The 13,755-nt window shown below is 37.6% G+C and overlaps 1 protein-coding gene across 1 annotated transcript in view; it reads right to left on the bottom strand.

Moving 5' to 3' along the window:
• fcho1 (FCH and mu domain containing endocytic adaptor 1) overlaps window positions 1-7,455 on the bottom strand; it is a 52,556-nt gene extending 45,101 nt beyond the window's left edge. The window contains exon 1 of the mRNA XM_067512837.1: window positions 7,322-7,455. The gene's annotated coding sequence lies outside the window, so the exon portion shown is untranslated. The remainder of the gene's footprint in view (window positions 1-7,321) is intronic.
• Window positions 7,456-13,755: the final 6,300 nt, after the last annotated feature.

The following is a 13,755-nucleotide window of genomic DNA, read 5'->3' on the forward strand; positions in this document are numbered from 1 at the left end:
CTCCATTAAGGCATCTAAAATTATATTTTTATAAAAACTTACAAAGTAACAAGAATAAGAGTTTACAGCCATGGTAGCAGCCCTGGAAGGTGGCACTGATGCATAGCAAGTGCTAAGTGCTCGTGTCAGCATTCTAACATGCTCACATTGAGGTCATGTATCGTTTTTAACAATTTTAAAATGTCTACCATTTTGGCTTAGCATGTTTGCAAGCTACCATATGCTCCGTAACACAGAAAACGTACAATTGAGGATTGGATATCTACATTTATGTACAGTAGAGATGTTTCCCTGGATGAGTTAAAAACTCCAGCCTGTATCACAGTATCTGGCCTGCAAACAATCAGTCATGCCCAGTACTGAAAAAAGGGTCAACAGTCTATTAAAAAAATACATTAAAAAAATAAAAATAAATCATTGTTTGCGCAGACTTTTCGAAACTTTGTCACTATAATTTGTATAACACAACAGCAAAGCAGTCAGGTTTCTGTTTCTCAACAACAGATGTGAGGCACAGACAGGAAGGACAATGACAAACAGACCATTTATAGAGCAGCTGAAGCCTTAAGAAGAAGACTAGTGCACTGTGCATAGGGGACTTGTCTGTCCCCTAGTTTTAAACCTGATTTGCCAAAGCGTGGAGAAGAGATCATTTTGTGTCAGGCCTAATTTCCCCTTCACCACCAATGACAGTCTGCACTCCTCTGCCATATTTACCAGTATAGGATGACTCACTGCTGTGACTGGTAATTCAGTCAGGCTCCACTATGGATCTTTAGTGGTTTCTTTCATTAATACAAAACCTTGGACAAATCAAGTTCCAATATGGGCACGTGCATATCTGTAGAAATGTCATTAAATTAAAAAAAAAAAGTTGAAGTCATGTTGTTAAACTGCATAAGAGAGAGCTCATGTTTGCATATCTTTAGTATTTAGATGATAGTTTAATACTTCAAGTCTCCGAACAAACATGGCGGGGAAAGTAAATTGGTTTCTTAACTGACATAAATTGTATGCATGTATGGATGTTTATTCCTCAAAATTTTGGGAATAATATATGGTGAAGGAAGGTCAACTTATAAACTAATAATTCAAAGCTTTTAAAATCAATCTCCTGACTTAGTGCCAGACTCACCACAAGACCTAAAACTTGTAGGAAGGAAGATAATTAAACTTGTATTATAATTTAAGAATAAAAAAATGATTCTTGATACAACCAACAATTTTTACTATCAATAAATATGCAGAACACCCAAGGTTCATATTCATACTGTGTTAATTATTATGTTTACGAACAAAAGCAAACATACATTGTAAAAATATATATTGATCAAGTGATCAGTTATCCAAGTAATCAAATCATTGTTTCAAAACTTTTTTATACATCAAGAACTTTGCTGTTAGAGCTTCCCAAATGTGAGGATTTGTCAGTAGATATAGTGTACAGTTTCCTGGTGGTGATTCACTGTCTATAATAAGAGAGAGATGATTGCTACAATCATGGACTACAAATTTAGCACCCCCAAATTGTAGGCTCAGCCCACAAAGCCATATGAGTCAATAAAAGCACACTAAAACCAGAGCCTGCATGTTTAACAATGACACACTGAAATCGCATCACCTCCAGCTTGATGACAGAATCCCACACCCTGTACTTAATGACTAAAGAAGCTGAGCTTTAAACAGGCTGCTTGGGTGAAAGTTTGCTTGACAGAACGACAGAAACAGTGAGACAGCAAACACTGCACACGGGAGGCTGTAAGAGAGAGTAAGCAGTGACAAACACAACCCAGGGCATCAGATCCCCCATTGTCTTGGCTTCAATGTGCTTTTGTCACTGCAGCACACAGCCTCAGTCAAGTCCAGTCCATGGCAGCAAGACAGACAGGCATCACTTCCAAGCTCTGGCATGACCTCATCACAACAGAAAACACCCACAAGACACATCAAGGTCCAAACACGTTTGAGACGAGTATGTTTGAAGCAGTGCAGCTGTGAATTAACAGTGTTGAATCTAACATTGTAGCTGATGGTATGTGACGTGAGAGAGCACTTCTATTATTATTATTCATTAATATGTTTTACAATAAGCAATTATTTGTTTAGTTATTACACTGCAATTGTCTATTGCAGTATCCTGTATAGCGTGTTTGAATTGCTTCTTTTGTCTGATTGAGTAGTCCAAAGAAGATTTTGATTCAATGACATTGAAAAGAGGAGAGCTGCAAATCCCTACATTATATGAGAGGTGCAACAGATGTTTGGCATTGTATCTTAAAAAAAATAAGTTAAATGAACGATATTCATTGCAAAAACCGTAGCAGAATATATTACTGGAATATATTACTGGATCAACTAACTGTTCTAAATCTTGTTAAATTATGTTATATGAATAATTAAAAAGGAAAAAATTATGAATGCAACCAACCTGTTGTTTTCTAATTAACTGATCATTATATTATATAAAACCACAACTTTTCATTTTGGGTAAATAAAGTCCAAAAATATTTTCAATTTTCCATAATATAAAAACACAGAAAATCCAACCATTAGATATATTGGAACCAGAAAATATGTAGTACTTTATGATGATCATTTGTGATAAAGCTAATAGAAGCATTCATTAAATAAGATTGTCTTGACTCTCTTGTGCGAGTAATGAACTGAAAAAAGCATTTTAAATACTCTTTAAAACTTTAATTACATAGTCCGACTGTAAATTAATATACTAATTAAGTGTGTTGATATATTAGCGGTTTCCCTCCTCAAGGCTGATTTTTTTTTAATTCTCAGGTAATTAAAAATTATCTCAAAATTAAATCACTATCAACGCTGCTACTGAGTAAAATCAACTAAATAATTTCCTTTTTTCCTTTTTCCTATCACTCCTGAACACAAAACAGTATAAAATAAACCAGTAACCCAGAAACAGACCCAGGACCAGATCCAGGGGGAAAAGCCTGCTCCTCCATCCTGCCCCAGGATCTGCCCATCTGCCATGAGGGGACCTTGGCTGGGCTCATTCACAACCTCAGGCGCACGACATGGTTTTCCCAGCAGGATGCCACCTGTTACTTAATTCCTGACACATATTAGTAACTGCACTCAATTTATAATGCAAGAAATTAACTACATTAAACGAAATTAAAATAGTTGTGTTTGTGTTTTCATTACGTAACAGGTTGGCATTAAAGGTTTCCTGTCTCACATTTCCTACCTCTGGGTCCTGCCCTGTTTGGCAAAGATAGGAAAGGGCCTAGCGGCACTGTAGCCTACATTTGAGAGTCTACACATGTATAATTAATATTTGTCATGTGCACCATGTAATGTGAAGGAAAGCAGGGTCAAAGAGAGAGAGAGAGAAAGAGGAGTCATCAGGTGAGTCCAGCTGATGAATATGGCTTAAAGAGTGTGCACATGAGCAGTGTTGCCCATTTTAATATTTAAGCCAAAGGAGTGTTCAGCAGGTTGTGGTCAGATAGAGTTTCAGCTCAGTAGGTTATCTAGTCCATTCAAATCTAAATGCAAAACTGAGAGATCTTTACTTTCTTTTCTCCTTGCCCTCACCTCTTTCCGTTAACGTTCATCTCTGAGGTCCAGAGAAGTAGAAATCAGGCCTGACAGACATGTTTGTGGTTTTGTAATTGGCTGTGTGCTATGTGGTTGTGAGGAAACAGTCAGTTAGCAAAAGCTTGAAGGTGTCACCAGAGATTTGGGCACATGTCACCATCTGCATTATATCCTCAAGTGGCCAGGCCTCCTTACTTTCTGTGGTTGCCACAATGATAACCTGTAACTACATAACTGAAATGAACTGGGTGACTCCATCCACATCTTATACACATACACACCAAAATTTCACCATTTCACCACCAGCAGAAAAAACTCCCTGTCTAACTCCTCTCCATATTGTTATTGCCAATGCCTGGTTGGCACTGCTGCTGAGGATCTAGTAAAAACATTGCACAATGTCAGTCAGTTTTGAGAGATTAGCAGAACTGTGCAATGTCTTAAAATTTGATTTTCATCATACTCTCTCCAGAATAGTGTCTGGAGAGGCTATGGGAGCTCATCCAACATACCGGTCAAGCTACCGCTATTTATTTCAACAACTACAAGAGAATTGATGAAAATTCCTGATAATTCGTTTAAATAACAAGCTTTTTTTTTATTTTGCTAGTAAATGCAACAACATCATCAACATTACAAGAAGCAAATGTACGAGTAAATAAAAACTAGAAATGGGCAGTTTTATGAAGACTATAAAGGCAGAATCATGGTTTCCTCTCATCTTCAGATGGCCACTGAATAATTACTATTGGCCCTAAAATTTGTGAGTACGTGTACCTGTACACATACACCCTAGTCTGCAGCAAACATGGCTGTTGGTTGTTTCTTTAAAATTAGCAGTAAATCCAGAGAAATCTTTGCATTCCTTAAGTTAGACTATCAGTTAAGTACTAAGTACTAAGTTATCACTTAGTAATGAAATTGTAAATTGGCTGGTGTCTCCAAATTAAAAGTAAGGTAATAATCAGTTAAAGCGAATTATCTTTTGGGGACCATGAATGTCTGTACAATATTTCATGGCAATTCATCATATTGAGATACTTAAAAGGTCAATGGTCTGGTAATATAGCAATTTTACCCAACATATGTTGCTTTACATTCACTGAGACAACGATGCCATCAAAGATACCGAACTAACCCACCCATAGAATCTTGGGGTTTGGTATCTTGTCCAATAACACTTCGACATGTAGCCAAGGAGGAGCCAGGATGAATCAAATATGTATCAAACAATGTGGTGAATTGGATTCACAGATTTAAAACAAAGTATCTCTTCTTAAACAAGTACACAAGCCCTTCTTGGTAGAGATCAAACTGATTGTAAGTACAATCAAAATCTCACATACAACAAAGCTGTTTTCATCGGTATATGAACACTGATTGTCAACAACTACACTGCAAGCAGCAATTGTGATTTGCTAAAATCATTTCTGTAAACTCAGAAGAGGGGAGAAAACAGATGTTCCTTCCCACATTGGTGCATTTTTCCATCCAGTGAGTAGTGAAGCCTCCTGCCTAACTGTCTCTTTTCTCTCCATCTCACTCACCCTAACTCGTTTTCTCATCATTCGTCAGAGAAAACGTCTGTTTCTTGGTGAAGTCAAGGCACCAGGGAAAGTGATGTTTACTTCTTTGGTATTAAAAGACCCAACGGCATTCAACTCTCAATTCCTACCATTTGCTTTCTCACAGATAGTGAGAAGAACCCATACTGGTACACAAACCACTGCAGCACAAGACGTCAGCTGTGCTGCGGTCAGGAGATGTAAAAGTTGTGGTTTATACTATAGCTGTTTAAAAACTAAGCCAAGAGTCACTAAGCATCTATCAAAGAGTTAAAGGGGAATTCCATTTTGACTGCAAAAATGCAACCAACGAGTGGCTGCTTGGACCTTTTTAAAGTGGGACCACGCTGAACCCTGAATTTAACATAATGATCATATTACTTTCGGTTTTAAAATGTATATATAGTTAGCTAATTGTAATTGTTAATTGAATAATGTAAAACACTTGTCTACATTTGTAAGGCAGCAGCTGCAAGGTTCAAATCCCCAATATGTAATTACCATAGAACATTAATGAGGGTTTCGGGAACCGATCTTTATTTCAAATCTATGCATGATTGGCTATGGTGTTTAGAAATGTTAGTGATATCCAATAAAACAAAAAATAGGACTTTTCATCTTTGCTAAAAGACCTGGTTGAGAATTTTGACAAGTTTTTTTATTTTTATTTTTTCGTCCTTTCGGCTTATTCCGTGAGTTCAGGATCATTGTCCGCATGTTGATTTGGCACAGTTTTTACGCCGAATGCCCTTCCTGACGTAACCCTCCCCAATTTCTACCGGGCTTTGACCGGCACTGCACAGCTGGGGATGGGAATGGGCTGTTAGGGGTTCAGCGTCTTCAACATATATATCCAATAAAACAAAAAAATAGGACTTTGGGCTTTTCCAAAAGACCTGGTTGAGAATTTTGACAAGATCCAATGCATTATTTGAGTTTAAGAATTAGAGATCACCATTTTAATCATATAGTCTCTTTTTAAGTTATAAAACTAATAACCTTTCCACTATGATAATGACAAGGCACTTTTGTATTGCTCTAAAAGATACCCAACAGCAAAGAGAAACAGAAACTTGGATGCGCTCTTTGTGCACATCCGTTACAGTAGTATGTTTACATGACCTAGGCCACAGAGTATTCAAGTTACTACCGTTAACTTTACCTGCATCCACCTGCATCAGGGTTCACATTCTGTAGGATACCAAGGACAGTCCAGTTAATATTTTCACACATAACCAGTTCTGCTTTCCAACCTAGACAACCTATAATTGTCACATCACTCTAATCCGTGATGTCAAGCAATAAACCTCAAACTGGTTTTTATTGACGCATGATAATGTTTCCCATTTTTTGCAAGTAATGCCTAAGGCAACAAAGTAAAAAAGTGAAGTAATTTAGAAACAGTCAACCAGAAAGTACTGACAGGTATTTGTCAACAGTAAAATAGACAGCATAGTTGTATCCTACAGATAACGGTCAAAAAAAAACAGGCTTGCTCATTTTAAGAGTGTTTACTTTATCATACAATGGAAAAGTTTCAGGTATTGTAATGGAAATATATATAGATCAACATGTTTTCACAGTGCTCAAACCATCATCATTATTGTCTAACGGTTTCCCAGCAATAATCGGAAATAAAATCTACAAAACACAACACTTGTTTCTGCATGCGAGAAGGCCATTTCCAAGTGTGTGATATCAATGTCAACTTACAATCCTTCTGGCTGCCTCAACATCAAAATCAGCTCCACAAGAGCCTCCAAGTTAGCATCAAACAATCAGATAACACTGAGTGGGAGTCACAGTGTCAATTCAATTTACGCCAGTGGGACTTGTATCAAAAAGCCAGTGACCCACCGTGGCAGATGATCATATTAGGGTTTGTTACACTGAAAACTAGCTACTAAAGTTTAGATTCTGGATTTGCATTATTACATCTTTAACTCATAAACGTACAGGTACTTGTGTCTTTCCGGTTTCTTGTTTAACGTTAGATGAAATATCCCTCCGTTCACAGCGTACGTGAAACAAACGTGTCTACTAGTGCCACCAGTTTCTATGCAACAATGTCACAGACGTGCAACTCGATATTTTAATAGCTAGCGTTAGCTCAACGTTTCGAGCAAATTACTGAATTGCATTCACGTTACAAAAGGGTGGCGTAAATAAAACCAAAACCTCGTTACCTGTATAGAGTTCTCCGATAACATTTATAGTTCATTTTCCATTACTCTCTTAGCAGCCACGATCCTACACTCGCGTGCACCTGGAGCGTTCTGATCTTAGTAGTAGAAATTCACCAGGCAGTTTTTAGTGTGCGCGCACACACACACACTCCCGCCCAGCTCGACGCCGATTGGCTGCTGCGCACATCAATCAGCGAGAAACGCGTAGTAGGCATAGCAACCACAAAAAGGCGGGTTTAAGAGGGTATATAAACACCTCATTGGTTAAGTGTAGACTGCCTATAGATGTATAGACTAAAAATTGACGAGGAGAGGTGACTGTTATAAATTGCGTTTGAGGAACAGCAGTGGTGGATTCAGATGTTCCGCTTAAGTAAAACTATCATTACTGTGTAAAAGTGCTCTATTACAAGTCAAAGTCCTTCAATTATTCATTGAGCAGAGACATTTATCCAAAGAGACTGCAAGTAAGGCACACACCTTGGGGGCAACTTAGGGCTCAGGGTCTTATCCAAGGACACCTTCAAACATGGGCAGCTGAAACCAGGGGTCAAGCCGTTGATCCTTTGTCTTGTGGACGACTGTTCTACCAACTGACCCAAAGCTTCCCAAACCTTAACTGAAAGCTCTTATTCTGTACTGTTTTATTGTATGTACAATTACAACAGGACCCAAGTGGAGTATTTTATCAAATGGAAGCACTGAAGACTAAAGGAGATTAGCTTATCTTAAATAGAGTACTTCAGGAGGTGTATTTAATTACTTTCCACAACTGCATTAAATTTTATAGGCTATCCAATGTACATTATTGTAGCATTTTCAATGTAAGTAGACAAAGGATTAGGGCCAGAAAAAATATAGATTAGAGGCCTGAACACTGATAAAACTGGGGTGCTTTAGCATTTGAACATCTACTTATATCAACTCCAGGATAAGATTAAAAACGGGATATTAATGTGCATGTAAACATACTCAACATAGAAATTCTGTTTTACCTTTATTACTATTGATGATTGCTCGTATACGAGGAAGAACAGTGCAAACTCTAAATGTTTTTGGCACTCCAGGTTAAAATTTTTTGGTACATTTTTAAGGTGAAATTAAGTAAAAAGCTACAACCCCTACAAATGGACATTAGTACAAAAACATTTTTTCATGGGTTAAGGTTTACAAGTTCACATTGGATTTCATGATACTATAACAATAGGAAAGAGTTAAAAAAACATCAGTGGCAAACATATATTTGTGTGCACAAATTAAGGAAGCATGTAGTACACCCTCTTTGGCAGATACAACAGCTTGCAGATGCTGGCTCGAAGTCTTTCTTTTACTGAATTTTTATCCACTGTAGCAGATCACTTGAAGTTCAGAGATATTTTTAGGCTGCCTTGCACACACAGCATAGTTAAGATCTGGAGATTTTCAATCATGTTCAAGCCGGTGGACTGTGAGAGTTGTTCTAGTCATTTTTGATTTATTATAGGATCAGATTATTATCCTGTTGTAGAAACCAGCCTATCCATTCTTCCTTTATAGCACACAGTATTTGCTGCACTGCTGACTGCCACACAATGCCAAAGCAGACTATTGCTAGCCTAATGCTTTGGGCAAAGGTAAAAGGTAGTGCAGTAAATTACCGTCTGAAGCATTATTTTATGCCTATTTGTTGCAGAGATTCTATTTACTTCTTTTTCTCTTCGAAAACAACAAAATCTGCCATTGGCCCGAACTAACCCAGACTTTTGCAAGCAATTTTTTACATGCATAATGTTTTATATATTTGGTTAAGCTAACCATGATGAACAACATTTCATGTTATTTGCTTTTAATGTGTCAATTATTGTCTGTATTTTGTTTTTCATGATTACAGCAGCATTGATTCCACTACTATAGTAAATCATATTAGTTTCATTTCTGCAAATTATTTTTGTTGGTCCAAAGGAAACATACGAAGGAACATACATACGAAGCATACTTGTTCTGGTAAACAAATAAATGTTCTCCTTGCTGATTATTATTAAATTTATAAATAACTAGTTGCACACAATTTAGCAAACATTGATTTAATGCGTTGGGCCTGAAAATATGATAAGACCCTTAAAGTTTAATTTTAGCATAGAACCTACATATTCTGCCATTGACCAAATCTATGCATGAGATACAAGCACAGCCTGAAGGTTAATGAGAACATCCATCATGCTGGCACAGGACATATTTCAGAGAGGAAGCTACAGGAATATATTTACCTCCATGGCAGCTTCCTTATCAAAGTCAGATAAAATGGCACAGATACACACAGCAGTCCTGGGGGAGGTGAAGCCAGAGTAACTGCCAAGGTGCAGTTTGATTGACACTGAGAAGGTTAAAACCATCCTTTCCATCAGTTATTTAATTAGAGGAAATATATGAGTACACACGATGGGCAAGCATTCAATAGCTGAATGATATTGCTGTGGATGATTGCAGTGAAAAGAAATACACAGCTGTTGTTTAGTGTAAGCACACATACTGCATCTGACTCAACCTGCTCCTAGAACAGAAGGCTACAGCCTGATTGAAGACCTCTGAATTGCTGTTTGCACCTCTAGTGAATACATTTGTAATACAGCTATTTAGTTATTGCTTATCTTAGTTTAGATTATGAAGGTACTGCTCGTCCCCCAAATGTCAGTAAACTCATTGAAAAGTGAAATTTAGAATCTGTACTTGAACAAATACATTTAATTAAAATTGGATTAGCATATAGACAAATGTGCTTTGTTAATACAGTCCTTCTTCTTAAACTAGACAGCAAGCAGCTGGGTTAGTTCAAGTTGATGGTATAGAACGTCTGCACAAATCCCACAAATTAAGCACTTTTAGATTGAGATTGCAGATGCTGCTTTAATGAGATTTAAAGTGAATAAATGGTTTTGCTTTCTATCACAAAATACAAACAGCTGGTGTTTTGGTTGACACCCAGAGCCCTGGCACATGCACAGCAGTCAGTATGCCTCGCTGCTGTGCACCTTCGCATTGCCTTTCAGGTGCTCTTACGCATCAAAGGCATGAGGCGTGAGAGTCCCCTGCTGGAGGTGTTGATGCTTACTGATGCAATATTAAAATCAGTACAGGGTGCAGCAGAACATAATGTCAAAGCAAAGTAATGCTGCACAGGAGAATAGATAATGTGCATTGCTGTAGTTGAGCTGGTCAGATTAGAGAGTCATAACTTCCACCTTCAGACTTACACTGAGTTACAGGAAGAACACTTTTTACCACAAGGTCAGAAGGCAAGATATCTTATGTAAGACATCTGTAAGAAGAGTTGGAATGAACATGGGAAACATAAACCAAACAACATACAGATTGTGTAAAGTATGATTTCACATGCTTTGTGTTAAAGTGACATTAAAGCTGCGCAGCTATTCACCACACAAAGCTCGATGCATCCATCTGCATTCACAAATGAAGCGGAGGATAATCTTTTGAGCTTTTAATCCACAGTGAAATCTCCCGAATAAAATGAAAAGAGCTGTTGAATTTAATTATGTATCGTTAGTCCCTGCCACCTGTTGCTGCACCTATTGTTATCCTGCATGAGTGTTGCTTCAAATGATATGCTCTCATTTGTCTCCCTCTAAAGGTCCTTTCTGATCATGTTCTCATTCATCACATCTATACACTGTAGACAAACAAATTGTTATACGGCCATTTTTGTTATTTGGGCTGTAGATTACCCAGATGCCAAATCAGGGGTTTTCATTCATTAGGTCATTTCATTCCAGTCTTGTCAGTATCAGCTTTCTTCTGAATGTCTAATTAAGTTTATTAGCCACATATTTATATGAATAAGAAAAGGAATCAAGCTTGAAAGACACAGGCAAGACAAGTTTTTCTTGGCAAAGTGATGTGTGTATTCTGATGCTAGACGACTGACAGTGTTATGTTATTTCCTGTTTCGAAATCGGCTTCAGCGTGTTCATTTTTGCAGAAACATTTTGCTCACAGCCAGGAAGTGACTGAGTTTCTATTATCAGCTTTTCTTTCAACTTGGAAGATGAACAAGATGAAAGAGGCCCAATATGTACACCCACAAGCTCTGTATCACTTCTGCTCCTGTCCATGTTTCTGCCTGTAGTTGAGCTCTTTCATACAGCTTAACTCCTGCTTTAACAGGCTGACTGAGCAAAGCTGCCAAGACAGAAGCTGGGCTCCACTGCTCACAAAGCCCAATCACTGTTTTGTGTCCAGAAAAACCAGCTGAATTTCCCCTCAGCATCCCTCTCATCTCCCCAGGAGATCCAATGTGTATGACATCCATCTGTGACAATAAGTGCTTTGTGCCTCACCTCAGTGATAATACCGCCTTCTGCTGACTGTGTCTGTGCCACGTGTCTGCCTCTGTGGACTCATTGGCCTGCAGGGGAAAACCATCAGGACATCATGTGGGGGAGGAAGCCACAGCTAGGTTTTTTGTAAAGATAGGTAGAAGGTCAAACATAAAACAAAAGTATACTGTAATCACAGTTTGTATGTTTGTCAAGAAGATTGATTTTCCACACACACATTATACACTACAGAATGCACTAGTGTTTGCTTTGCTTAGTTTAACATCCAAATTCAAGCAAAACACTCTCTCTCTCATCATTTATCATCATATTGTTTGTTTTGTGAACTGTCAACACATTCAGTCTACAGCACTGGACAAAGGAAAACTGCATTTAAAAGAACCTGTAAACCGACCGTTTTTGACATTTAAAACAAATGATCAGAATAGTTGCCAATTGATTTTCTGCAATCAATCAGTATTTATCTGTTTCAGCATCAGGACTTTAACATTTAAGATTACCACAAGCTGGTGGTTTATGAATTCATTGAAGCCTATGTTTCATTTTAAGTTGCCTGTCAGCACATAAAGTGCTTAAATTGGGTTCACCTTTACCAACACTCATCTCGGATCATCTTTGTTTTTGTGTTTTTACTATGGCTGCTTTCTAGGGTCAGGAAAAAACACACATCATTGTCACGTACTGATCAGCTTTTTAATAGATCCAGAATGGAAGTGTGTAGCAAAGAGGATGGAGATTAAACCAGGTTAAACCAGGACTGCACGACTAAAGTATTTTACATATTGTCATTAAGGAGCAGGCAGTGTCATTTCCCCCTTTATTTCCGCTTCTGAGGAGCCACAAGTTTGTTACTCTTCTGTTAAAGCCTCTGTGAAATCCTCGTCTGCGTACTTCACAGCAAATTTACTCTGTCTAAACCAGAGAGCAGTGTATGTGCATCCTGTAGGGCTTAAGAGTAAAATAATAAGAGAACCGTAGCAGAATCTTTTTTTCTGCAAAACAGTAATTGAAAAACTTTACTTAGGACCAGAAACGTCCAGCATTGAAAGAACCTCACATGGCTTTGTAATCACAAGGGGGCGCACTGACTTAACTTTCTAAACTAAACTTCCAAACTCCACTCAATCTTTCAATGCATGAGCTGTTTCTGGGTCAGTATTTCTAAGTAAAGACGCCAGCAGATTTATACTTCATCTTTTCAGAGTGTTGCAGATATTGAATTGCATGGAACTTATGCTCTACTATCTGTATTTATCATTTAATGGGCCAGGTCATTTCAACCGGATCCTGTTATCATTATCGCCCTGGCACAAGTGCACTAATGAGTTTTTAGATCTCTAACTGGGCCATGACATTGTGGGGAAATACCACAAGCATGAAACAAAGAAAACCGCAGTCATACAATTCTGGATTACAAAAACATATCAACACACTGGTCAGTCTGGTAAAGTAAGGGAAATTCTGTCTGTTGTTCCCCTGTAATGAAAGAAAGCTACATTAAGAAATCTTTGAAAATTTTGTAGAGACTTCAAAGTGAATGTAAGTTACAGTGCTGTGAGTGTAAATGGCCAGACTGCTATATTTTTATTAAGGAAAATATGTGTTTCTGGCTGAGACGTCTTTAACACTGGCTATCTATCTGCATCTCAGGACCAACAAAAGGTCAAAAAAGTTGGTTTGCACTGACCACATAAACATGCAAAAGATACACTTACACACATATATGTACAGCAGGTCGTATTTAGGAGTCGCCTTTAAAACTCAAACTCACTTGTAAGACAAAGTAGTTGTTTTTTGTCATGAACATCTAATATGTAATAAAAAGGTTCATTAAACAGATATAAAAATAAATTTGCCTTGATTTGTAGGTAACTTCATAATCAACTAAACAAAACTGTATAAAAGCCTTATTATTTTGTATGATCATATATTACATATATTACATAAAAAGTGATATATTAAGATGGACATCAGTGGAATAAACTATGGCTACTGTGGTTTTAAAGCCAATAAGTGCCTGAATACTTAAGCTCTAAACTTAAAAGAATCGTCTTTAGCACAATTGTTCTTTAGTACTACTACTGCTGAAATCAAATAAATTCC

Source organism: Channa argus, chromosome 8 (genome assembly GCF_033026475.1).
Source record: "Channa argus isolate prfri chromosome 8, Channa argus male v1.0, whole genome shotgun sequence".
NCBI classification, from domain to species: Eukaryota; Metazoa; Chordata; class Actinopteri; order Anabantiformes; family Channidae; genus Channa; species Channa argus.